General features: G+C 47.0%; 1 long non-coding RNA gene across 1 annotated transcript; it reads left to right on the top strand.

The window, feature by feature from the left end:
- The first annotated feature begins 3,020 nt into the window (after window positions 1-3,020).
- LOC128072501 (uncharacterized) lies at window positions 3,021-26,800 on the top strand. Its single transcript, XR_008202306.1, has 3 exons — window positions 3,021-3,177; window positions 11,754-11,909; window positions 26,667-26,800. It is a non-coding gene; the product is annotated as an uncharacterized LOC128072501 (long non-coding RNA).
- The last annotated feature ends 661 nt before the right edge of the window (window positions 26,801-27,461 follow it).

Consider the following 27,461-nt stretch of genomic DNA (forward strand, 5'->3'; position numbering starts at 1 on the left):
GGGAGGGACTGAGTGGTGAATGTTAAGTGGAGGTAAGTACAATTAGGAGTCAGAAATGGTGTGTACACTACTGCAAAACAGAGTGTTTTTTAGAGCTTCAAGGGTAAATTCAGTCCAGAATCATCTCCTGACATTCTTGCCTTTTGCTGCAACAGGATGTGTCCTGCAGCCCTGGCCACAGAGGACCTATGACTTTCCACAGGTAGAATCCCTGCTAGTTCTGATTGAAAATTATATATTTGGAAATTTCAGTTGAGTTGGAATTTTTAATTTTAAGAGAATGTTAAACTAATTAGCTAATCTAACTAAAATAATCAAGGAAAATCATTGGTGATGAAATGGGAAACAGCATGAAGGTTGAAAATGGGTAGAGAATCTCTACATGCCAAGGCGCAGAGCTGTTTGCATCCTGGCAGTGTTGCTGTGGCAGGGACAGGACTTATGCTGGGACATGACTTGGCAGTATGGGAGACTCATAAGTTCCCAGGTTTCCTCAATACCCACCCCTTTGCTGAGCAGAGAGGGGAAGTTTCTAAGGAGGGGCATTGTTCTGGGAAGGGGGGATTCTGTGTTCTGCTATGCCATGCCATGCTATACTATGTTATACTGTAGGAAAAGGTTCCTACCCACTTACTCAGACAAGTGATGTGGGATTGGCTTACCCTGTGGGATGGGATGTTTGTCTGCTGATGTATTCAAGTCTCCCCTCCTCCCTCTCCCCATGCCCCCTTTTTTTTTTCTAGATGAATTAGAAATTGGCTGATTCACAATGTCTTCATTATCTTTAGATTGTTAGAAGAAAGGCCTGGACCCTTGGGGAAAATGATCTCAACGATATCATCATGATTTAGGTTAATGCACAGCCCAGGAGGCAGGATGGGCCAAAGCCTGGGCCTGAAAGCAGGCTGTAAGGAATGGTCTGTGGGACTTGGAGGCTGATGGCCTTAGTGGCTGAAGGCCAGCCTGTAGGGGTGGGAATCCTTTTCCTTGTAAAAATATGCACATGATCCAGGGGTGCTGGAGATCACATTTCCCATTACATGTGAACTGCTAGGGACATGTGTTTATGCGTCAGGCTGTAGGAACCCTCCTACCCATTTTCACCACTTTTCCCTTCACCTCTTTTACCTGTGCTGCTGAGGTTCCATGTAGTGTTTTTGTGATCACTGTTCTTGCACAGCTGCTGTCACATCTGCTCCAAAGCTTGCCAGCATCCACAGAAAGAGCTCTTGCTGGCTTCCCGTGGGTGTGGAGCTGCTTGGTGCCTGTGACCAGCCTAGCAGTAAAAGGTCACAGGGAATAATACCTAATTTGGTACAGCTGTCATGTGATGCCTGAATGTGTCAGTGCATGGAATACAGCCAGAATATTTGCTGTTCTCTGGCTCCATCGTGGCTCTGCAGCAGAGATTTGTGGAACAGCACCAGTTAAATCTGAAACTCCTCTAGATACTCTGCAGAGTATCAGCCAGAAGTGATTTAATAATGCTTTCTGTAGTCACTGTGGTGTCACAGTGGTAACAGGTGGATGGTGAATTGAAACGTTATAATCATTAACCAACACACTCAGTATTAATAATTCTCGATTATTTATTTTTAATTTTCAGTTTCTGGAGCCAAATAAATGATGGCAGAAGTTCGCTATTATGGCAGCATAAAACAGTGAAAAATTAGAGAGCACTGAATTCAAGATTTTCTGCACTGTCTTCACTTATTTTCCCTGTGCATTCTGATAATAGACTGGTAATTTCAACACCCAGCATTAGCAAATGGATTCTATTCATCATCCCAATGATCCAGCGCATCATAATCCAATCATCATCCAATGACCCAGCACATCACAAGTACAGTAGGACAGAGGTTTTGACGCCTGTTTGCCCAGTTAGCATAACAGTGACATTATTGGCATTTTTTGAGCACATTTCTGTCAAGCTGTATCAAAGCTTTCAGTGGTTTGGGGTTTTGTGACCTTAGTGCACATCATTTGACAGGTTCAGGTGCTGGCTGGGGCAACATCAGCTGCAGTCAGAGCTTCCATGCAGTACTGCAAGGCTGTTCCAGTTGTACCAAGGTACAAAGTATATTGCCAAAGTAGTGCAGTCATCGACTACCTTGGGATTGGCTTGGTAGCCATGAAAACTGTAGAAATTAAAGATAAATGTGTTACAATGTGGGGCTGGAGATCCCATAGAAATAAATACCGGACTGATTCACAAACCTGAGACATCTTCTTACAGGTGAACCTGGATGCCAGCTCTCGGCAGAACCACAGCAGAGCTGGACAAGCATCTCTTCTCCAGAAATAGTATCCACACTTGATTGCAAGTTCCCCCATGTTAAGATTTCCTAGTGCCGTGTGCGAGAGGCCAGCAGGCACCGCTCGAGTATCAGCAGTCACTCGCAGCTGTGTGGGAAGGGCTGCTCACAGCTCTGCCTTCCGCACGCACGGGTGCTGTGGCTGCAGCTCAAGGCTTCAGTCTGGTCTTTTCAGAGCATGGCCCGAGGGCTACGAGCTGAGCTGTCAGTGCATTTCTCTGCTTCCTTGCATAAAGTTTGCACAAGGTTTGTTTGCTCAAGGTTTTTCTTGGTTACTGCAGACCGTTCTTGGATTTCTGCTTTTCAGTATACCTAGAAGTAGCAATGACTTTCGAGGCAGTGCGAAGCAGACCAGCCGTAATTAAATCTCCCAGCCACAAAAATAGTTTAAACAGGTACAGCTGGAATGGAGACAGAGGTGGGGGCAGAATGGACAGTTTGTCATTGCCTTATAGCAGGGCAGGGCTGCGCAGCAGTAACGAGGGAAAGGCAGGAAGAGGGCAGAGAAGGACTGCAAGAGAGACAGCTCGGAAAGCCAAGCGAGTGACCTTTCTGCTCACTGAAGTGAGACTGTTTCCTCCGTGTGCTGACATTTGCTCCAGCCCTGTTCTCCTGCTGCTTCCTTCACCTCTGCTTTGCTTCATAATTGTCCTTTGTGTTGCTGGCTTTCCCCACCCACTTCCATCTCCTTTCCTTCAGCTTGCCACTCTCAGAATCCATCTGCACAAGCCCAGCCAATACAGGAGGAATAAAAAGGAGAGCTGCGGCTCTGCTTGCTATCTGGTCCTTCCCATTCCTGTAGGCTGGGTCTGCCTTACTCCACATCTCACACCACTTAGGGCTTCTCTTTCAGAAGGAGAAGGTATGGGGATCCCTGTTTTGTTCCTTGTCTTCTGTCCATGGAGGCCTCTGGGGTTACTTGGAGTTTGACCCCTGTAGGTTCTCATACCCTGACTCTGTTCTTGAACTTCACCTCTTTGCTTACTGATATGTTGTATATTGTGCTGCCGTGTTTATGCTGTTGCTACTCACAAACAGCACTCTGGGACTTTGACTCTGTTTCCCCTTCCTTCTCCCTGCCTGTACTTTCTTGTATTTCATTTGTTCATTATGTAGGCTGGACGGACTGGTGACTTCCAGACTCCTGAAGATCCACATTAGTGGTGTTTAAAAAAAAAAACAACACAAGTGGAAAAATGTTTAATTTTTTTCCCTTGGACTGAAATCTTTCAGGATCCTTAAGCTCTTACAAAGACATGGAGAGCATTATCTGCTTTTCCTCCAGCACTCCCCTTTGGCTCGGAGGGGGAGACAGTTTGTTTGATAAAATGAGGAACCAGGAGGTAGGATTCCTGCTTTCCGCTGTCAGAAATCCGCCACTCGCTGGCTGTCTTACTTGGAGCCTGTCACACCAGGTTTATGTCAAAGTTTACCTAACTGTTAAAGAATAGCTGTTGCTACATTTTCTCAGGCTATTGCCTGCAGGGGGTGATTATGGAAAAGGTAACATTTCCCCTAATCGCTGAGCTGGAGTCGATTTAATTTGCAATTTGTTATGAAATAGTGGGTATTGTTTTACCTTTCTTCATCCCAGGGCTGGAGGAACAGCACAGTGAGTTCCAGAGATAATGGCAAGCCAAATAATTAGAAGCCTGGCTCCTAGGGATGATTTGAGGATTAATGGCTGTTTGTAGAGCGCTTGGAGTTCCCCAGCTGCAGTGTATGTTTAGCTCTGGGACACAGCGGGCTGCAGGTGCTGGGCAGTGGGAGTGCAGCCCCAGCACTGTGGCTGGCCGGGTGCAGAGCAAGGCTTGTGCTAGATCTGGGGAGTACTGTGTGGGACAGGGAGGTGGGAAGCGGGGCTCTCCTCTCAGGCTTGTTGCTTTTAAGCAGCACTGAAGGGAGACACACATCCACAAGCACTTCTCTGGCAATCTTTCCAGTCTGTGTACCAATCTGCAGTACCTTGGCGGTGCTCAGCAGTCAGGAATAAATGAAGAAAACAGCTTGAGTGGCCCCCTGATGCCAACCAGAGCCTGCTTGTTCTGTTCCCCTTGGAAGCCCATGGGTGACCTCTGCAGTTTGCATTAAGCCACATCTCAAGTGTGCTGGAGCTAACATGCTACAGAAGGCTGTGGCTCGTCAGTGCTGGGACCATTCACTGTCACTATCAAAAGTGGGAAAACTTTTCTGTCAGGTGCCTGTGCAATGTCTAAGACCCAGCCTGGCTTTTACAGCCCTAGAAGGAAGTGCTGAGTGCGCTGCTTTCTAATCTTGCCTTGGGAGGTTTTCAGAGGAGAGGCTGTGCTGTGGGAATCCGTGTATGATACAGATGGATCCAGCCAGCTTGCACTTGTTTGAGTCCACGAGGAGCAGTTGAGGGCCAGGCACTCGGGGAAAGTTCCCTCTGTCCCATGGGAGAAGCACGTGGGGCTGGAAAGAGCCTTGAGCCTGCAGGGGGGAGGAATTTCTCCTTGGGCCTCAGATGTCCCCCAGGGTGGTGCGGGGAGGAGCCTGATACTCCCAACATTGTCCTAGGCAGCAGCTGGCGGTGCTGTGTGACAAGGTTTTGTGGCACTGAGGTGCAGTGATTGAGTGTGCTAGCAGGGGCAATGACCCCGAGGGAGTAGAACAGGTCAAGTTATGGCTGCAGTCTGTCTTCTGTACAGAGGCAGAGAGCCCATCCCAAGCTCCTTACTGCTCACACCATCCTCTGGGGGATGGAGAACTGCTTATTTCCTTCCCCGTGTAGTGCCAGAAGAGCAATCCGAACCTCTGAGCTACGGAACATCCTCCTTTCCCTTCTCCTCCTCTAAGAGGCCTGTTTTAACCTTTTGTCCCATACAGCAGCAATGTACATATGGCCCTTCACCTGCTAGGGCAGTGCTCCTTGTGCCCTATGTGCTGAATGCCACTGGTAGAACATTCCACCTTCCCTTTGGGTTCTGAGAGGCGATTGAGCCGTTCTGTAAGTTCGTATTGTGCCAACTCAACACTCCCTGCAGTATGTCCAACACTGTCCTGCTAAGAAGATTTTTAAAGTCACTTCTGATATTCAGGGGCCTCGCTAATGTCATTATCGTCCATCAAGTCAGCAGAACTTTACTGGGGGACAAACGTGTCATCTGATCTTTGGCAAAACGCTTCTCTTTGAAATCTTGACTCGGTTACGGGTAATGCCGGTAAAAGTGCTATGTCCAATCCCCACCAAGGAGAGCAGCATGCTGAAGGGGAATTAAAAGGCCATGGGAATTCTCAGCATAATTTTATTATCATGACCTTTAAGGAGACAGTGGGGGGATGGGTGAAGAACACAAAGAAGACACTGAATACAGACCACACAGACAGACAGCGCTTAAGGGGGGAAAGCAAACCCAAAGTATGTAAGGAAAGGAGACAGGAGAAAAGAGAGATGGGGCAGAGACTGAATGAGACTGGCAAGTAATGGCAGAACCACCTCCTTCCAGTTTATCCAGGGAGTGGCAGGAGTAGATTTGGAGCTCTCCATCCATGAAAAATACCCCTCTGTGCATCGTTCTCCATTTTCCTGAAATCTCTGCTGTTCTTCCTCCAGGCAACCATTAATCTAATATTAAGCCCCTTAACCTCTCTAATTGTTCCCTTTCAGTGTCAGCTGGTTTCCTATTAACCTTTCAATCTATCCGTAATGCAGTTACTTCTGATTCCAGCCAGCCCTGGCTCTAAAGCTTTACCTCCGGCAGTGAATTTTCCAAGCTTTCACTTTTTTTTCTCTTGCTTTTCTGTAATGATTATAACTGCTGTTAAGGAGCCAGTTTGAACCAGCCTCTAAATGCACAGGGCTGAACCACTTGGAGTCTATAAATAGCCCTTCGCTAACCTTGGGCCTTGTTGCATTAAGTTGATTGGCCTCTCTCTCTCCGTTTCATTGCATCTTCCTCTCTCTCCCCTCTCCATTATTGATACTGGTTCTTTTGTTGCTATCTGAGACACCTTCTTGTTGGTAACGGGGTTGGTCAGTCCTAAGTTTTTCTCTCCTGAACAAAATAGTTTTGTTGCTGGGGAAGTGTCCCTAGAATTTTTTAATAAGGAAAGCAGAGCGACACAGGCTGAAGCAGCAGGTCTGAAAACAGCCATGTCGTACAATAAGAAATTGCCTAGCTGAGCACCAGTCATGGTTCGCTCCCTATGGGCTGGATTTCTCCTGTGACACACAATGTGATTACACTCAAATACAGTCTCCTGTACAAATCCCATTGTGCAGTACTGAAGCCAAGATGTCTGTCTGCCCACAGACAAATCAGGAATTGCTGGCTTAAAGTTGAAACAGAGATCTCAGAATGCTAAGTAAACTGCCTGCTTCTCAGAAAGATCCCCTGGAGGCTTTGACATCATTAATCAATATACAACTGCTTGTCCCTGTAACAGGGCAGAATATGGTTTGCTTCGATGCCCGTTAGATACAGCTCTGTGGTAGGTTTGTGATGTCTCTTCTAACCCCACCTGCTTTTTCAGTGCTGATGCTGAGCTCTCATGAACCCTGGTAGATCTCCTCAGTGCCTGCAAACAGCTTTTCTTTTTTTTTTTTTTTGTAAAGTGCAATGACTACTTGCAGTGAAGTCTGATATGGAGCAGTTGCATGAGATGACCTGGTGTCTCTGGAGTCAGTGTAAGTCACAGTTCTGCATTGAGGCAGGGATTGCATTGCATTCAAAAACTGCTTGTGTGCAGTGATGCAATGACATCTGCCAGTGCTTCTCAAGTTCTGGGGGCACTAGCACAGTACCATAATAGGTTTGGTTGGTGGCTCCAGCAACAGCCACAGCTTCTGTGGATGGACAAGTACCACACCAACACAGAAAAGCCCGAATCAAGGGATATTGTCATGCCCCTGTTTTGCTACGTGTCCAGAGGCAAAGTATTTATCTGCAGAGCTGCATTTTCTCTGATGAAAGAAGAGAGAGGCACGGAAAACTTTTGTGGTTTGTGTATTGGTTGATATTCACAGTCTTTTGCTTCAGCTCAGGAGGATTTGTGTGTCTGAAAGCTCTTCTGTTTTCCCTAGCTGTATCATTTGTCTAATACCAGCTGTTACCTTTCCCTGTGAGTCCTGCTTCAAGGTCAACAGCGGCTTACCAAAATAATAGGAGCTATTCTCTTCCACTCTCCATGCAGCTCTGTGCGTCCCTGCTTGCCCACTCACTGCTATTTCTTGCAGCAAGCCTTTGTCTTATTTTCTGGCAATGTTCTTGATCTATGCTAGGGCAGTAAAGAAAAGCAAAGAGAAAGTGAGAGCTGGAAAATCTGTGGTTAAAGAAGGTTCACATGGAGGTATCAGACAAAGGGCCTTCTTTTTCAACAGCTGAGTCCGATAAGAAGCACAGCTTGTAGAAGTTCTGCATGTATGGAAAGCACAGCTCTAAGGCAGGTGGCAGCCAGTGCTCACATCTGTTTAATAATGCACGTTCTATGGGGTGGCTGAGCACTCATTTTCCATCATCACAACCTTATGGCCTTCATGTTTTTTTAAAGTCTCAGGCCTAGCCTTTGCTCTAGTGTCATGTGGTTGCACAGGAGCCACCGAGTCCTAGCCATGCTTGCAAAGGGCTGGGCTCAGGCTCAGGCTGGGCCTGCCACTGGGTACCATCCTAGGGTGGGTGCCGTCTTGGGACGCTGCCCTTGGCTCCAAAGTGGCCCCTCAGTGGGTCAAGTGGGCTACTGTGCCATCCCTGGACCCACGACCTTGTGTTGAAGATGTGGGTCACTGGTGGAGAGCAGGTGTTCAGAGCAGGTGGAAAATGTAATCCAAAGCAAGGGTGTCCCTGCTTTTTCAGACTGTGTACAGCAGACAAGTGACATTGGATGATCCCCTAGACACTCCCCAAGTGCCCATTTTACCTGGCTTCTCTGCTATGTCCGATCTGCTCCCTTGCCCCTGGAAAACTTCCTGACTACTTACCCCAGTGATCCATCATATGACCCCGCTCTGGCAATGTGATACAGCTTTAGCTGCACTAATCAGCTTAGCTTGCTCCCTGCTTGTCGTCTTACTTCAGGAAAAACTTTATGCAGTGCCTGGGTAGGGCTGCTCATTTCAGAGGATTTAAATTCAAGGTGGAAAATAGCAACACAGACTTCTTCTTTGTTATTTTGAAGACAGAATTCAGTTTACCACTGTGGCTTCTAAGTCATCATTCCTCTAGAAGTAGCTGAGCTATTCATAACACACGAAGGTTTCAGTTGCATAGTAAGATCTCTGTCTCTGTTAACAAGAAAAAAAAAAGCCCCCCTGAAAAAAGCAAAAAAAAAAAACAAAAAAAAAACACAACAAAACAAACCAACAGTAATGAGTGCTTTGGCTGAAGCATTTGAGAGGTGCTCAGTCATCCAAATGAACTTAGAGACTGCATCACTTCCCTCCTTTCTCTTCCCAGCTCAAAGCAAATTGGGCTCTAGAGAAAAGAATATTGTTTGTTGCAGAGGACTGGAAACTTTCACCTTGAGCCTCAAGGGGGTTTTCAGATGAGACAGCAGGAAAGAGAAGGGGTTATGGTAAATGCATTTTGCAAATACTTCTTTTTTTTCCCCTCTCCACAGAGCGACATCTCCATGCTGAAGTGCTAGGAAAAATCAGAATTTGGTTGAGAAGTAACAGCCCAGACTCCATCTCATTAGCTAGTCAGCCAGTGATGCATGTGGGAGAAAGTATGCTGATACCTAAGTCTCCATTAGGTGAGGGCAAATCAACTGTACTATAGGGTGAAAGAATAACTAAATATGCTGCTGTGTAAGAGGAGGATCTGGCAAAAACTGAGCACCTTCCAAAACCTGAGATCCACAACCACTGGCAGATTGTCATGAGAATCTCAGCACAGCAGGAGATGGTGAACACCCAGCACACTTGTAGGTCAGGGAACCTCTCCAGACCTGCCTCAGGGCTTTCCCAGCTCAGCTGCTGCAGCAGCCTCTGCTGCCAGGCTTCTGAAGCACCATCCAGATGCAAAAGGAGGATCTAAAAAGTCCCTGTTTGTCACTTCTCCTGTCCTTTTCCCTCTCTAACAGGCCTGTCCCTGAGAGAGTTAATAATCCTGCTTTCTCAGGAGGTGAAAAGATACTTCCGTGTAGCATCCCAGGGGAGATATAGAACTGCCAGGAGTAGAAGAAGACTTTGAACATCCTCAAGGTTTTGTACTTGTGTTGTCCTCTTAGCACCCATGACTTGAATATAGTCTGGAACTGATTAACTTCACTTCGATCCTCTGGAAGGGAATGTTCTTTCAGCAGTTAAATATTCTCTCAGCATTGCACATGGACCAGACATTACAGAGGCTAGGGCTGCATTTACATTTTTTCCTCATGAACTGAAAGAGAAAGGAATATCCTCCAGTATTTCAGTGCTGCCATTTCCATCCTTCACGGTAGTGCAGTGCCAAATTCAAGCTAGCTATTCTGCTAGCTTCAGCAGCATCCCCCCAAGCCCTATGGCCATGAGATTTGCAGCTCACACAGCAGGGAGCCCATGCCACACACATAACAAATACTTTGGTTCCAAAGTACATCCTCAGAGAACAGCATGAATCACATTTCTGAGAAACACAGTATCTCTAGCACTTATAAATGCCTTTGCGTGGTATTGCATTAGGAGAGGTAGAGCTCCCCTACTCCAGCCTTCTACCCGTGGGATGACTTTGGGGATAAAAGTGATTTAGGGAGCACTACATTATAATGTGGATAAACTGGGAAAATCTGAAGAATCAGTATGGGCTTTTAGAAGTATCCCTAACTTCCTTCCAGCTCCTATCTGCAGTATCACGCTCGTGTGTGTGTGCCTTTCGCGTGCTGATACAGCCAACAGGGAAATATCACCTCCTTCCACTGCTGCCTAGCATCAAACTGGGAGTTGGGGCATTATGCTGCATTCAGGGCAAGGAGAGCAGAGAGGGCTTTCTGCCTCCTTCCATGTGAGGCTGAAGAACTCACTGAGGAAACAGTTCAGCTTATGAAGTACCCTAAGAAACCTTTCCATAGGGACTGTGCTCATTGCTCCGTCCAGGCTATGGCAGGTCAGGGAGAGCTGCTTGCCGCTCCGGGACTAGATCTTCCCCAGGACACGAGCAAGCTATTACTGCTGTGTCTGTGCCAGGGAGGAAGAGAGGGAGGCCAGGAGGTATTTTGGCTCTGTACAGCGCTGAGCAAACACAGCAGCATTTGCCTGATAGTGACCACCTGCCTGGGAATAGGTGCAATCTGTGGCCATGGCGATGATGTCCCTGCTGCTCCTCCTGGCACAGGGAGTCTCCTGTTTCCTCTGGCTCAGGAAGGGGCTCTTTTTTTTTTTTTTTTTTTCTTTCTATGTGGTGCTCATCTGTTTGCTTACTATTTCAGGCACGGGTGACAGCAATCAAAAAAACATTCCACTGCACTCAGTTAATCCATAGGAAAATCCCATGCTGGTACGCAAAATGTGGAGACTATGTTTGTGCATTTTTCCCCAAGGGCCTTCGGCAATGGAAATTTTCTCAAGCTCCATTCATTAACAAAATAGATGAGCAGTTATGTAAGATCATGTGAGGGAAGTGGTTGGGCTTTGGTCAATGAAAGAGTTAGTCACACATCAATGAGCTTGATGAGCCTGAGAAGAAATATGGAGACGCTTTTCTTATTCAAGGACTGAAAAAGGAGAATTTTAGCCTCAAATCTTCATTTTATCCTAAGCTTTGCCTCCACCTTTACATTCTTGGCATTGCAAGAGCACTGTTGTACTTAAGCAAAAACAGTATTGAAATCTGTTGAGATCTCCCTTTTCCCCTTCCCAGGTCTCTCATCTGTGCTCTGACTTAATCAACCACCTGGGGTTGGGATTTTGGGGTGCAATTGAGGCGCTGTTTCCCTCCAGCCCAGCCAGTCTGCCCCGGGAGTGCTCTGAGCATAGGTAAATTGAACTCTGTAGTAATATTTGGTGGTCACAGAGCAATAAAAATCTGCACCAAGTCTCTCAGAAACCATTAGGACATTTGACTGGGAGAGGATTTTCAAGGATCTCATCTCAAACTCAATCTTCTACAAAGTTTGCTCCTGATTCGGACTGTTGTCTCTCCTACTTTGAATCAGAGATGATAACATCATACTGAGCTTCTCTGGGAGTGATCATATGGAAAGCAGGAAATATAGGGAACCGGTGTACTCAATCAGATGTGTTCTGGAACAATATGGTCCCACTCCTCACTGGTTCTCATGCTCTCTGAGCACTGGGAGCCTTGCCAAGTGTCCACCAGGACTCTGAGCTGAGATTACCCTGGCCCTTGGCTCTTCCTAGCTTCTGCTTTGAAGCTTGCAGATCTGACTTTTAGACAATAACATTTTACAGAAGACGATCAAATGAGCTTTTTTTTTTCTTCTTTATTTGCGCTAATCCCTGCACGCTGAATAACCAGTTGCTTGTGTTCTTTCACCTTGCAGTCAGCCTCCTGAAGGTCATTGCACTATCTGAGCCGCAGAGCCTGGCTGGCAGCCTCCCCAAGACGTGGAATGGCAGTTGCCTAGCATGTCCTATTGGGAGCACTCATGACCTAAGGAGTGTGAAGGAGGCTTCGAAAGGAAACTGACGTGGGGCAGGTAGGGAGGATATGGGCAACAGGGTATAGCTGAAGCACTGCTAGATGCATGAGGACTGGGAATAAGTGAGAGCTGTGTGAATGGTATAAACCCAAGTCCTTCTCACATCCACTGCTCTGCCTTGAGAGCTGAGCTTGTGAAACCTTGGAAACCTGCTGCGTAGAGGTGCTCACAGACACATGGTGCTGCTGATGTCTCTGGGCAGGGCATCCCAACCCCATAGGAGCATTCATGGTGCATGCTTGATCCTCAGTCAGAGCACAGTTGTCTCGCCAAGTGGATGCCTTCCAGAAGGAGCCGCATTCCTGACCATGGAGAGCTGAAAGGACTGCAAATGGGATATGCCTTAAAATAGACAGAGATATAGGAACAGAGCTCATTTCCCAGGCAGCGAGGACATGTGCTGACATCTCAGGCTCTTGTTTAGAGGGAGGAGCTGCTAAAACTGCAGCTGACAGCCTTGGCTGCAAGTGTCACTGGTTGCCTTTGGGCAATTTTCACTACCTTAAAGGATGTTTGTTGAGATTGGTTTTTCTGCCAGTAAGATTTGTCTCTGCCTCTCTATAAGTCAAACAGAGTGGGAAATAGACTCCCCTTCTACAAAACTTCAAAAAACATCTGAATATTATGATGCTCACAGAAAGGATCCCCTGAGCGGTACATCATGCTGACATGTTACTTGGAAGCAGCACTTCCCTTGGAAATTATTTGGAAGTGATAAACTTCCATTAAAACTTGAAAAAAAAAAGTTTGGCAGAAGGTTCCCAGCAAATTCTACTGACACCTGTATCTTTGAGCTGCAAAGCTCACAGTTTTGTGACTGAGTGGTGTTGGGCAGCAAGGCAGAGCTTTGTGACTGCAGCCAGAGGACTCAATAGGATGAATCTTTTTGGCTGCCTTTGCTACATACTTTGGCTTTGCTCTTTTAAATAGTTGTTACACCGTCCCCGTGAAACACTATACCACAGTGTCTGTTGTTTCTGCAAAACAGTGTGTGCAGTGTATGCAAAATGCTGTTGGGGCAGTTCTCAGCAGGAAGGAAGAAACATCCACAGCAATTCAGGTGTCGCTGATGGAGAAACCCAAGCTCTGGCAAGTTGGAGCACAATAGAAGCGAGCAGAAGAATGAGAAATCAGCTTTCCCATACTGCCCATCTTGTGCTGAGCCCACCAGCCAGCACAATCTTACCGCCTTGCAGCACTGGCCACAATGTGTGGCACCAGGCGACCGCGTGAGTTAATTATTAAATAAAAAGGCGTCATTGGTCCCCTTGTCACTGCGGTCCCTCCCATAATTACGCTGTGTGGTGGAAAAATGATCGTGTGCAACAAGAACAAAGAAACCTTTTCAGGATGAGCAGCTTTTCCTTTGCTGGAGAGCTGCTCCCACTTTGCCTCCCTGGAGCTGGAAGAGTAATCCACTCGCTCTCCATAAAGGTGGAGTTCAGGAAGGAAAGATGAAAGGGATCCAGAGACAATCACGGCACTGATTTCTGTGAATAATCTCCCCAGCTGTTAGCCCAAGCCTTTTCCTTATCAGGGAGTACTGTAATAGCAGTGTTTCAGAATCTGGAAGGGAACATTTTGAAGTTAGCTTTGGCATTTCAAGGCTATCACTATTTTAACCAAGCTTCCCTGGACTTGCAGATAAAATATTAACTCTGGACTGGGTGCAGAGGCAACAGCAGGCTGTAAAGCAGTGGCACATGGGAGGAGACAGGTTCTGGGATAGAGATGGTGACATAGCATCGAGGCCTTAAAAACCACCATGTGGCTAGTTTCTCCCAACAAACACACGTACTGCCTCACCACTGCCTCTGGCTGCACATCTCAAAAAAACCAAAGGATTGCAGGTGAGTTCCGCAGATGCCTGGCACCCCAGGAGCAGACTCCTTTGCTGAAATAGCCTGTCACCTTCACTCTGGAAGGGAACAGTGGAGAGCCACTCTAGCTTCTCTGCTGTGGAGCCTCTCCAAAGCCCTTTCCATCTCACTAGTCCAGCTTCCAAGGCTAGCTGTCTCAGCCTAATGCCTGTGAAGGAACCTCTTTAAGCAGACAGCCTCTCTTGCCTCCCTAGCATCACAGTTTCACAACTCGGTGGTCTGTGGGCAGACCCACAGCATCCCCACCACTCAGTATTCCCACCACTTCACAGGCAATGGACATGAAGAGTTTTCCAGGACAGCTTTGTGTGAAATGGTCACTGCCCAGCAGAAGCAGGGCGTCTTCCAGTACGCGTCATATCGCTCAGGCTCAGCTGTGCCAATAGGTCTTGGTTTACAAATGGATTGTATTTACTTACAAATGCAAGAGAGTCCGGTTTGTAGATAGAGTCAAATTACAAAGAAAATAAACAAATGTCATACAGAATTAAGATTAACATCATCTCTTTAGATACTTTAGCATCCTGTTTAGCTGACTGGCTTGTGTGGGGCCTAAGCCAAAACTAAAATGCTGGGAGAAGTCCTAGAGCTTCATCTTTCTTGCTTCTGGCATTAAAGATAATGGGGAGACACCAGAGCAGAGGTTCTGTATGACCAGCTCCTTCCTTCACCTAAGGGGAATGGACAAGCTCCTTTGCAAATCATAGCTTCTGTGGTTGTTGTGATGGGAAAACGCTTGGAATTAAGTTATTCTGTGTTATTTGTGTTCAAGAAACATTTAGATGTTGTACTGAGAGACATGTTTAGTGGGGAAACATTAGTGATAGGTGGACAGTCGGAGTGGATGATCTTGTAGATCTTTTCCAAAATTGGTGATTCTATGATTCTACATTTTTTTCTCCCCTTCTTCCCAAAGAGCCCTTCTTTATTTTTCTGCTTTACACTCAGTCTGAATGCTGCTCCTGAATTCTGAAGTCAAAGTGTTTGATCGGCAGCCCCCACACCAGGTACACATTGCAGCAGGCACAGCCTGCGCCCTTCTGCCTTTGCTTGGAAAGAACAGGGACAAATATTAGTTTCTGATGAAACAGAATGTCTTCACTTTGTTAGGGACAGTGCACCGATAATGGCTCTGCCTCACATTCTTGGCCAGCCTTGTGCCATGCCCTGGGAGCATGCCAAACTTGCATTCAGGTGATCCTGCACTATCTGAGAGGAAAGGCAGAGCCAATGCCCACTCAACTGGACTTTGTCCTCCTGATGGCAGGCAGGTTATGAAACGTCAGTCCCCACGTGTGCTGGCATGGCAGGAAGATTCTTGTTCTCACAATAGCAGCATTCTCTGCAAACTCAGCTGGGAAAGATGAGCACAAAATTAAACCTGAATGCACGCAGGCTTAGAGCCCTTTTCAAAAAGATCTCATTAGCCTTTGGCAGTACCAGAGGCAACAGCTGCTGGTTGGATGGGCTTTCACAGCAGCACTGGAGGGTGGCATGTGTTTGCACATATATATATATATCTGTACTTGCATATGCTTTCTGTATCTGTAGACTAAATGTCACAGGTTCTCATGGACAACCATGCAATCTGGATGCTGCCTTGGGCAGCTGCTCTCAGCAGAGCTTTGTAGGTTGCCTCCACAGACCCTGGGCACATGGAACACATCTTTGCCAATGCAGTTAAGCCCTCCTGTCCAGAGATGCTTTCAAAGTGTGAGAAAATCCCGTTCTGGCTTCAGTTACTCTTTCAAAGGGCGGGTTTATCTATTGCGTCAGTACCTTTGTGCTGGGATCCAGCAGGACGAGGCACATCCTCTGAGCATGCATTGGCCCTGTGGCTGTTTGTAAGTAAGAGTTAATGGGGGGATGAGGCTCTGGAGAGTAACCTGCTGTTCCTTCCAGGATCAGAGACAGAGGTTTACCTCCGAGCTCACTTTGTACCACAGGAGCTCTGTTTGTGCCCCAATGGATGGAGCAGGACAGAGTGCTGGGGGACAGAATCATAGAATCACAGAATCATTGAGGTTGGAAAAAAACACTAAGATCATCTAGTCCAACCATCAACCCATCCCCACTGTGCCCGCTAACACATGTTCTTCAGTGCCATGGCAGTTCAGCAGCGTGGCTGCCATTTCCCACAGCCTGCCCTCTTATTGGCAATCAGATTAGCTGACACAGGCAAGGGAAAATGTTTACTCAGTTTGAGACTGGCGGTCCTTGTTTTGAAAGCAGAGTTTTATCCTCAGCCCTAACTTCTCCCTGCACAGCATTAATCACTGGTCTGGGAACTGAGGATTTGAACGATCTCCAGAGCTGTACAAGCACATTTGGTGACTCTCAGCAGTGCTCTGTAAATAAGTCCCAGCAGGGAGCTCTGCAAGCAGACTTTTTGTCTTTTGTGAGCAGGAGGGCCTTTTCCCCATGTTGTTCAGATGGATGGACAGTGCAAGCGAAGGGCTGCGTTATTTTGCTGGGACAACAAAAGTACCACAAAGAACAATCTGAAGCCACCAATTTACAGTCCAACCACCCGCTTCTTTGCAGCCTAGCAAGAGCAGGATTTGTATCAGGGAGGCAGGAAGCCAGCTGTGTGGCAGAAGCAGCTGTGTCTTGACATCATCTTTGTCCCTCAGCACGTGTGTGTTACAACACAGGCCGTAATTACACAAGTGTGAGCTCGCCTTACCCACAGGGCCTGGTTTCTTAAAAAGCTTTTTGTGCCTGCCAGAGGAAAGGTGTGGTTTGAGAATGCAAATTCTTCTCTAACGCTTTGTGGCGGACTTCTTGAGCAGGGCATCCTGCTGCAACTGCAAGCAAGGGATGCCCTAAGACTTCACCAATATATATTTTTAACATTTCCCTTTGGGAAATGATGCTTTTTGGAGAATTTCTATGGAATGTTGCAGAAATTCTTTGTGTACACGTGCTTATGGTTGAAAATTTTGAAAAAAAAAAGGAATGTGCCTTTTAAAGTACTCATTTCTCTTAATGGGCTATTTTACTCTTAAGAAATAGCTGGATTTTTTGTTGTATTTCTTTTCCTGATGTGCAGTATTGCCTACCCCTGGGAGCCTGATGCTATCAGGGAACACTCAGATTATTGAACCACCAAGGTTATAAATAAATGCTGTTAAATGGTTTAACTCAATGGCCTTTGCTCTTCCTGGAGGATGGAGCTCATCTTCCATCAATATGATTAGCGGAGGAGATTGTGTATTGATTAATTGTCCAGACTCGTTTCTCATTAGCTGGCAGTAGCCTGTGCTACATGACCTTTTTTCTACCAAAATTAGAGCTTTGCTTCATAGTGGCTGGCTGCCCAAATCCCCCAAGCTCTCAAGGGTCCATGCTGTCAGCATCTGATAGTTGTCCCTCTAGGGTCAGTGACAGCCTTTCTGCAAGGGACGTCTCTAGGACAGAGCTGTAGCAGGTGGGGCAAAGATCACCCTGCAGCTCCCATGCCTGCTGCCTCCCCAGCATGCTTATGCAAAAAGCAAGCACAGAGCACACGTCACAGAACTCGCACCTTGGCCAGCACGTTGCTGGATGGCTCAATCACCCTGCCTGAGCATTGTCCCTAAATCCCCACCTTCCTGCTGGGACTGGAGCACCGGCAGCAGGGCGTTGCTGCTTTCCCGGGGAGGAACTGGCAGTCCTGCAGCAAGAGAGTGCTGGTGCAGCTGGATGGGGCCCCAGTGTTTCCAGCACAACGTGTCCCCAGGCCCCCAGCCTCCGGAGCTGGCACCTCTCGCTGCCTATTGTGTGCACTGCTGGGGTTGCTGCACTGGCGGTAACCTGTTCCTGAGCTCCACAGTCACACCCAGGCATTGCTGTCACACTTGGCCGGATATTACTTTGTCCCAGGTGCTTGGCCTTGGGACAAGAGGATAAGAAGGTGGCATTCACAGGCTCTATTCTTGTCGCTGCCACGCGGTGTGACCTTGAGCAAGGCCATCGAGAAGCAATGGGAGGCTGTCCCGTGATGCTGCCATCAGGCTTTGCTGTGCCGGGACATCACCTCTAGGACAGAAACGTAATGGAGGAAATGTTCCATGTGAATGACACTGCCCAGCAGAACGGTGATGGAAAACCTGGTACCGAAGGGAAAGAGACAAGGAAGTTGCAGGGAGGAACGTGGTTCAAGTGTTGGCAGAGGGGAGTGGGAGGTTTGACATCTGGAGTAAGGTGCTGGAGACTTGTCCATCCCATCTGCCTTCATCTGATACTTGGCTAGGACCAGATGCATTGCAAAACAAGAGAGTTACTTGACCTCTGTCAACCACACTGTGCAATCCTACAGCAGCTGTCTTCCTCCCAAGGAAATGAGATTCCCAGCCATAACTGCAACTAGAATTACTGTCTACAGGTGAAAACAGTTGCATGTTCTGACTCTGTGCTACCGTGGCCTGCCCTTGCTGTCTTAAGTCAGCAGACATTTTGGAGCTGGGAGACTCAATAAGGCTTATGAAAGGCTTACAAAGGCTGATGAAATCTCACAGCTGTTCTCACAAGTTCACGTTTTTGCTTTGGATAGCTACAGCCAGCACTTTCCATGGAACAATACACTCTCATGCTCAAAAGCTATACTGTATTTTTCTTCAGGATGCTCAAGAGGTGCTGGGCTTCACTTATTGGTGCATGCCTATTAAGGATGCCTTTACATCATTCTAAGTTGTCAGGAGATGTGGAAATCCCACTGCAGCAAGGAGCAGACTCCCTCATCCCAGTCCCTGTACCCTCATTGTAGCATAAGCACTGATATGCTTGGGTCACCCCTACCACACCTTCTGAGCAGACACCAGAGAAGAGCTTATCAAACATGTTAGAGAACTCTTTCCTGCTACTACATCATCTGAAATTCAACAAAAGCTCACAAACTGGAAATGGGAGGAAAAGCAGCAAGGAGGGGATTGGACCAGATGGAACCAGAGGTCCCTCCCAACTCCTGCAATTCTGGGAGAGAAAAAGGAAAAACTGAACCTGCCAGAGAAAGAAGAGAAAGATGAGAGGTCAAATTCAGAGCTCAAAGAATCATGAGGAGGGCATCCGGGAACCTGACAAGGAAGACATGCTGCAGGAGGGGCTGCAAAGGGGCAGAATGGAGCCAGAGACCCCAGGAGGACCTGGAAAGATAAGTCAGATAAGTCTGTGTGACTGGGGACTCCGTAAGTGAAATCATCACCATGTCTCAAAAGGGGTCTGGAAGAAGAGCAAGGGCAAGTAGTCTGTGTGATAGTATTGTCTGCTCATGATGTTGTTGACCGTGAAGGAACAAGAAGCAGTAGAGCTGATAAAACAGCATCTGCCTCATATTACCTTCAGGAAAGATGACTGGAATTCTGCTGCATTTACCCAAGGTTGGCTCAGGATGTTGATGAAGGTCTCTCATGTTTTAAGAAAGATGTGCACTACCAGAAATTGTCATTACTACAGGTTTTATCTTCCTATCTGGAGAATAATTGCTACTAGCTCTGGCTTGGTTCAGGTATTCCCGGATGCATCTGCTGACAAATTTCCTTACAAAGAGTCAGCAACCTAATCAGAGCTGCTGTTGTGCTTCTGGTAACAAGTGAGACATTACAGAACAATGTGACAGGAGATAACTTTTAACCTTGACTGGGCACAGGCTGATTCTGTCTAAATTAAATTGGAAGAGTCAATCTCGTGGGGCCACAGTGAGGTTTTTTTTTCAACCAAAAAACAGGAATCATCACAGAAGTTATGGATAGAGGTGATGTAGACGTTTGAGCTAAAAGTCTCAAGTATTTGTATGTGGAAGATATTCATACTTAACACTGCAAAAGCTATTTTGGTTTCCTGAGCAAGAGTATGGATGGAGAGTGTTTAGAAAAGGTGCCTCTCTTTCATGACAAAACTTCCTCAGTAAAGGATGGGAGCATTCAGCAAAAAAACCCTATACTGCAGAGGTCACACAGCTTAGGGAAGAGGACACGTCAATTGGCAGATATGAGGGTGAGACAGACTTTGCTGAGGAAGTCCTAAGTAGCCCAAAGAAGTTGTTTGTGAAAGTAAGAGTGATCAAGGAAAGAGATCAGACCTCTGTGCAGTGAGAGCAAGATCAAGATAGACCTCATAAATCCAGTTTTGGCTCAGTTTGTAAGAAAAAACTTGTAGAAGAAGGGGATTGCAAGACAAGAGGCCTAGAAATAGAAGCAATCCCATTAGAGGTCGAGGAAAAACTTGCAAGGTTTATTCAGATCAGGAGGTTCCCAAAGACCTGAAAAAATGGCTCATTGAGTAGTAAGTCCAATGGAGAAGATGTTTAATTATCCTGAGGAGCTGAGGTGTGGAGAAGGACTACACAGTTGCATAGTGCCAACTGTTTTACCAAAATATAAGTTAATGGGACAAAACAAGGATGTGATTATTTACAAACTCAAGATCTCAGAACAGCTGAGGCCAAGAAGAATGTCAAGAACAAATAAACATACTGAAGTGACAGAGGGACAACATTTAACATGGTTATATGAAATGTAGGACGTTTTTGATTATTTTTGTGTTGGAGGGGGAGAACTGCTCACTTTTAGACACTGGTTATGTGGAATGTACTTATATCAAGTGGTAAGGAAATTGTGAAAGCAGGGGTGTACAGGGATTCACAATTGAACTAGAAAGTGGATAAGGAACTGCTGAATGAAGAGATGCTGAAACATAAAGCAGTGGGCAATTGGTAATGAAATTCCTTAGAGACTGATTTTGGCACCAGCCAGCTTCATATCTTCAGCAATGACCTTGGAGGAAAAAATGTAGTTGTTGCTGAAGAGACACAAGAGAGAGGTGCTGCCAGTAGCAAGGAGGGCAAATAAACCTTCCAGCAGAGCAGGAAATGGAGTGAGAAATATTTACCAAGTGCAAAGACTGGCACTAGAGTGATCTGAAAAAAAAGTGAGGGCTGATAGTAGGAGCCTAGCCAGTTTTGGGGCTTTTTTTTTTTAGCCTGGCAAGATGAGTGTTAAAAGGGCATATGATTGCTGCCTATTAATACATCAGATGGGAAAATCCCAGTGAAACAGAACTGCTATTTGAACTGAAAGACTGAAGAGTATTGGCATGAGAACATATGTGCATTGCCTACTTAAAACAGAGGGTGGGTACTAAAGGGTGATTTTAACGCTAGTACTGTGGAGACAGCTGCTAAGTTGTTTGCAAATGTGTGCCATAAAAAATAGCTCTGAAGCCAAACTTTCTCTCTCCCTTGAACAATACTGAATAAGTTGTCCCTTGGTTCTGTTGTGGGTAAAGTTAACTGTAGGTAACTCCACATTCCAGCTGCAGAATGTCAGCATGCCCAAGTGCCATAGATAAGTGGTTTTGCCCAGCTTAGCCTGAGCTATAGAATACAAGTCACAGTCTCGTTGTTCCTGAGATTTGGATACAAAGAAGGAGAAAATTCTTTGGTGACTTCCCTGAAACACACGTTTGACACAACCTTGACAGTTGTGATCTCTTCAACATGTGGACATGTTAGCACAGCTCTTCATTGGGCTCTTGGCAGTAGCCTGAGAGGTAAGGGAAGTAAATACATATGGCTTAGCAAGACCACAAGGCATCTTTCATCTTTTCACTTTTCTTCTCCTGCATACATGCAGCTATCTGCCGTACCCTGGCAAAAACCAGAGATCCAGGACCCCAACCCTGGAGAAAAAGCTGAGCTGTGCTCCTGGGCTGCTTGTCTCAGGACAAGGGCATGTCTGTCCTCACATGTGTGTGCCAATGCTGCCAAGGCTTCACATGAGCCATCCTGCCTCAGGCACAGCCCAAAGTGGAAAAGATAGCTCCTGAGAAAGTATAAGGGGAGAGGAGGAGAGCATTACTCATGTGCACCCTGTTTTGAACCATTCAGTCAGCTCCACCTGTTTAACCTCCATCCAAAAATGATCGTATTTCATGCAAGGAAGGCCACTGCCTGTAACAGAGCTATTGTGTATGAATGCAGCCCAGAGACACAACTTCCAGTGAGATATTTGGTCTTGCTTCAGAATAGGCATCTGTCAGGGGTGTAAGCTGAGTCATAGAATTGTAGAATCAGAGAATCAGAGAATGGCTCGGGTTGGAAGGGACCTTAAAGCCCATCCAGTTCCAGCCCCTCTGTCATAGGCAGGGTTGTCACCTCCTCCTGCAAAATGTCATCTGAGTGAAGACATGATCACCAGTGTTCACACTGAGCACTTTGCATGGTCCGGAACAATTGAGGATGCTGTGACACCTGTGTTGCTGGCTATCCACTGTGTTGATTTTTGCTGTTCTCACTGGTTAAAAAATTATTTCCCTGTCTTCTCTCCCCTGGCCAGATACTAGATACTGCCACTTGCCAGAGATCATCAACTGAGAGATTGGGTCTTCCTGGTAAAGTGTGCACAACAGACTGGAAGGACCCCACCAGGGACAACTTGCCACTCATCAGATGTTTCTGGTCTTTTGTTCTGTGTGAGCAGAGGAAGAGGTCACCCTGTCAAACACCTCCCATTCCAGCAACACTCACCTGTGGGGAGAGGTGAAAAAGCAGCACCCAAGAGATGAGTTTAGACTGTTCTGAGAGTAAGCACTGTGTGTGCCCCTTCCCAAGGGGCAGCGGGGGCCTGATGGCAATCAGCCAAAGCATTCCACCCATAACTGATGCAGTCCTAAAAGATGCACTGTTCCAATGCATCCATGAGCAAGTGAGTGAGGTAGAGGAAAGAAGGGAGCCCTTTGTCACCACGCTGAACAATAGTCTGTCTGTGGGACCGGGAGCAACACTGCCCCAGCCAGCATCAGCTGCCCTTGTTTCCTCCGTCACGCTGACAATGCACAGTTGCAGGGCTTCTTTCCCTGCATGGAGAATGGGATTTAGTGATACCATGAGTTAGTCAAACCGGCAGCCAGGATACCAATTCAATGCTCCTGTTCAATGGAGCATTTTCTTTGTGTTGTTTTTCCTCCACTTCCCCTAATTTGCACTAAGATGCATTTCCTCCCTGTAGCGTGAGCACCACAAACACACACACTTTAACTCATCTCAATCCCATTTACCTCCTATTTCAGATGAAGAAGCTGTGAGTTTGCACTGTTAAGGAGATATTGAATTCGTCCTTAGAGACAAAAGTTGGAGTTCCTTGTTTGGAGAAACAATCAATATTAATCACTGGAATTAGCATCTGTGTGAACCAGTGGCATTGCATTCACCCAAAGCACAAAATTGCAGTGTGGCCAGGGGACCTTTGGGTGCATCTATCCCAATCTGCTCAGGCAGAACACCCAGAGCAGAGTGCTCAGGCCTATGTGCCCAGGTGGCTTTTGGCAGTCTCCAAAAGAGGGAGACTGCCAAAAAGAGGGAACTCCATAACCCTTCTGGGCAACATGCCTGATGACTGCAGGGACATCGCTGGGAAACTTCTTAAGGACCTCTCTGGTACATCTTGCTTGTAAAACAGCATCCAAAGTCAGGAAAAATATGTTGTCCTTGTCAGATAGGGAAGAACTGTGAGGATGGGATTTGCTGCCATGGAATTTCACTTGGCAGATCTTGTCCCACTACTGTAAGGAGTTGGGAGCCTCTGGGTTTTGTATTAAAGGGTTTCTATCAGTGCCGGGAAGCATTTCTTGGGACAGAGAATGAGTAGAATTTGTGTGGAATAAACAGAAAGGCACATTCCCAGTGACCATGGGCAGGTCTCTGCCATGCTATTCTGTATCTATACTGTTGAATATTCTCTGATGATGCAGAGAAAATGTCAGAGCAGAAGGATCGGGCACTTAAATTTCCACTGATGCTTAGTAGGAAGCAGCAGAGGAAGCCCAAAGCCCATTTTGCTCTGTGCCTGCACAAGATGTAAGGAAAGAACATGTCCCTGCGAAGCTGCCCTTGTGCTCGCAGTGCTTGGCTCTACTGCACTTGATGGGTTGGGTGCTTTTAGGGGAGGAGGAAGGAAAAGAGGAATGCAGCCAACTCCCTCAGAGGAGACCAGCCCATGGCTGGAACTGAAAACAAGCTGGACTGCTGCAGGGCCAGAACTAACCCAGACGGTGCCAATCAACACAGCGTATCCCCTCCAAAAATATGGGCAAATAGGGTCCTGCAACATGAGTCAGGAGCTGCAGGGCTCAATGTGTGGGCTGAGGGAGACTGCATGCAGATGTGGAGGCCCACACAAACCTGTGCAAGCCATGAAAATATGGGCATGGCTAGTTACAGCTGCTGTGTGATGCTATGACATGGCAACGCATGAGACTGACTGCAGCTCAGTGGGCTGTGGTAGACCAATCTGTTCAGAAGGGATTCAGGCTTGTAGCTGCTGATGCCCATCATTGCCAATGCAATGGAGGGGTGAACGGAAAAGAAAACAATCCTGCTTCCTTCAAAACAGACCCAAAGAAGGGCCTAAGTTAACCTGGAAACCTGACTATTGTGTGGCTCTTTGTCTGCTAAAATAGTTGTTCTCCTTCTCCACAGAGCTCATCTTGTGGATACTGCCACTGTGACATGGATGCACCGCAGAGCACTGCCAAGCAGCTAGTAATGTAGTAGTGTGATGTACGTCAATGTGCATGGAGATTTTATATACAGATGTGCATGTCTATCTGTACATGTGTAAATTTGTATATGTAGGTATATGTAGGTATATCAGAGGCAGTGTGTGTGTGTGGGCTACAAAGATGGGGAACGGTCTGGAGGACAAGATGTTTGAGGAGCAGCTGAGGTCCCGTGTGCGCTCAGCGCAGAGCAGAGGAGCTGAGGGGAGGCCTGATGGTGGCTGCAGCTCCTCACAGGGAGCGGAGGGGCAGCGCTGAGCTCTGCTCTGTGTGACAGCGACAGGGCCCGAGGGAACGGCATGGAGCTGTCAGGGGAGGGCAGCTGGGGGTCAGGGACAGGGGCTGCACCACAGGGTGCTGGGCATGGAACAGCCTGCCCAGGGCTGTGGGCACGGCACCGGGTGCCGGAGTGCAAGGAGCGTTTGGACACCGCTCTCAGACATAGGGTGTGGATTTTGGATGTGCTGAGTGGAGCTGGGAGTTGGACTCGATGATCCCTTGTTTGGATCCCTTCCAACTTGGGATATTCTGTGATTCCATGATTCTATGAACTCAGCACAAGCTGAGGATGGAGGGCAGAGCAGCACCATATGTATAACAGTACCAGTATGTATTACTCGAGGGAATGTTTTTGTCACTGTCATCACTCATGTGAGATAACCCACTGGAAAGCTTTTCCATCCCAGAGCCAAAAGGGAAGCAATGGGATTGCATCCCTGGCTTCAGCACACATAATTGAGCTTCCCAAATATTGCTTTAACAAAGGACTGAACACTGAGCAGAGCACAGAGGTTGCCTCTCGCACAGCACAGTGACACCAAGCCCTGTTCCATGTGGTTCAGCACAGAGGAGGAACAGCAGCGAAGGCATTTTGAGGTTTGTGCAATTGCAGGTGGGGAGGGGCCGTAAAAGTGTATGGAGAGGAAGAGGTTAAGCAGACAAGTGTGGAAAAGGTAAAACCACAAATACCCCCATGTGAAGGCTGGGATGAGAATATTCTGCTTAGCTGCCCAGGATAGAGCTTTATGATTTTTTTCCTAAGCAGTTTGGTGGTGTTATCCACTGTGAAAAATCACTGACCGTGGAGATAGCTGATAAGGACTGAGCTGGCATCAGTTGGGAGAACAAAATGTCAAGAATGCATCAGGCTGTGCCCCCCACTTTTACCAGCGGGCAAGCCATCCGTCTGGGAACAGCATGTTGCTCACTCTTATCTCTGATTGCCCAGCTTCTTTACTGCCTCCTAATAAGTGCAGATACAATGTTCTGAGATCTGATCTTTGTCTGAGAACGCCTTCTTCTCCTGTGACCACCCCCTCCCTGCATTCCCTGCACACAGCCTTGGGGAGCTTCAGGAGCTGGGAGTGATGTGGTGCAAGGGAAGACTGTGGTTTGGCTGGCTCTGCTCTCCTAGGTCAAGGGTGACATAGTTTTCCCTGCAGAGCAGCAAAAACCCGCCATCTACAGCAACAGTTGTCTGCTCCCCAGTGCTTTTGGTGGATGATAGCAATGAATGAGCCTGCTCAGGCTTGCCTTGTTGGCAAGAGAGAGGATACGAGTTGTGAGGTGCTAAGACTGCACCACGACTGTTTGAGGTGCACCAGAAATGGTATCAGGAGCAGTGCACCAAGGTGGGACTCACCATAGGTGCAAAGGATGTGTGGGGCAGACCTGGTTAGGTTTGCACCACAAGTTAGCCCAAAATTGAAGAAAATTTTCTAGGTTTGGTATGAGTGAAGCTGTGGGGAAAAAAAAGGTTTTTCTGTGCTACATGCTTGACTCCATCAGGATGCCTTTCCCAAACCTGGCTTGGGAATCTTTGCTTTCCCCTTATGGGACCATCATGTATTTATGGCCCCACAAGGCACATCCTAAACTGCTCCCCAGGGCAGTTGGCAATTCAGCTCATCTCCATGAACTGTTGGTCAAAATACCTTTGTGTTTCTGAGCACACCCTCTTTGCCCTGAGGGCTGCTGCACCCTTCCCATATCACTGCTGGAGGACACCCAGAGCCTGTAGGGCACAGCTTCTGAGGGCAGGACACACCAGTGTTGCTGTGCTATGCCTCAATGTTGGGACAAGCCTATTCAGGCCCAAGAAATGGTCAGGCAAACGAGTATTTGTGTAGCTGTATTTATGCAGCTGTAGCTATAATATATATATATAAATATCATATATATATTTATTTGTATAAGACATGCCTGGACATCTCCAATGGAGACATTAAGGATCCTGCCTTGACTAATCTATCTGTGACAGAAATAAATCCTACCCATCAGCTCCCGAGGATGCTCATTCTGGTGTTAAATTTCTTTTCCTATCATGCTTCTGTATTTCCAGGTGGTCACTGTTTTGACCAACTGTGCTGGATGCCAGCAGTGCTGATGACCCCTTCCTATGCCATGGTCTGCAGTAAGAAGAAGACTGTGGGGCTCTGGGATATCAGAGAATAAATGGTACAGCTTTGCAGCCCACTCAGGCTGTAGCCTGATGATGATGATGATGATGATGACGATGATGATGATGACGATGTGGTCAACCCAGTTCCTGATATCAGATCAAACACACCACAGCCATGCAATACAACAGGCAGATGAGAACAAGCTTGTTGGTTCTAAATTTTTGAGGTGGTAGTTCTGTGCAGCTAGTCTTTATGGCTGTGCTACTACCAGAATAAGATGCTACCTGTCCTGTACTTGGGACAAAAGCAGCACAAACTCTGTGTGATATTCATATATGGCCAGAATGAAGCCCTATCACCCTACCTTAGCCAGATGAGGCTAAGTAATGAAGATGGGCAGCAGTTGAAAAGAAAATGATCAGAACCTCACCACCTAGTACCAGAGCTGCTCCAAAAGTCATAGGATCAGAGAATCACAGTATTATTAAGGTTGAAAAAGACCTCTGAGATCATCTAGTCCAACCATTGACCCATCCACACCATGCCCTGTAACCACATCCCTCAGTGCCAGATCTTCACATATCTTGAACACCTGCAGGGATGGTGACTGCACCTCCCCGGGCAGTCTTTCTTGCTGAGAAGAAATGTTTCCTAATGTCATAGAATCATAGAATCATAAAATCGCAAGGTTGGAAATGACCTACAAGATCATCTAGTCCAACTGCCTCCTCATC

The sequence above is a fragment of the Tympanuchus pallidicinctus genome, unplaced genomic scaffold (assembly GCF_026119805.1).
Source record: "Tympanuchus pallidicinctus isolate F22 unplaced genomic scaffold, pur_lepc_1.0 scaffold10, whole genome shotgun sequence".
NCBI classification, from domain to species: Eukaryota; Metazoa; Chordata; class Aves; order Galliformes; family Phasianidae; genus Tympanuchus; species Tympanuchus pallidicinctus.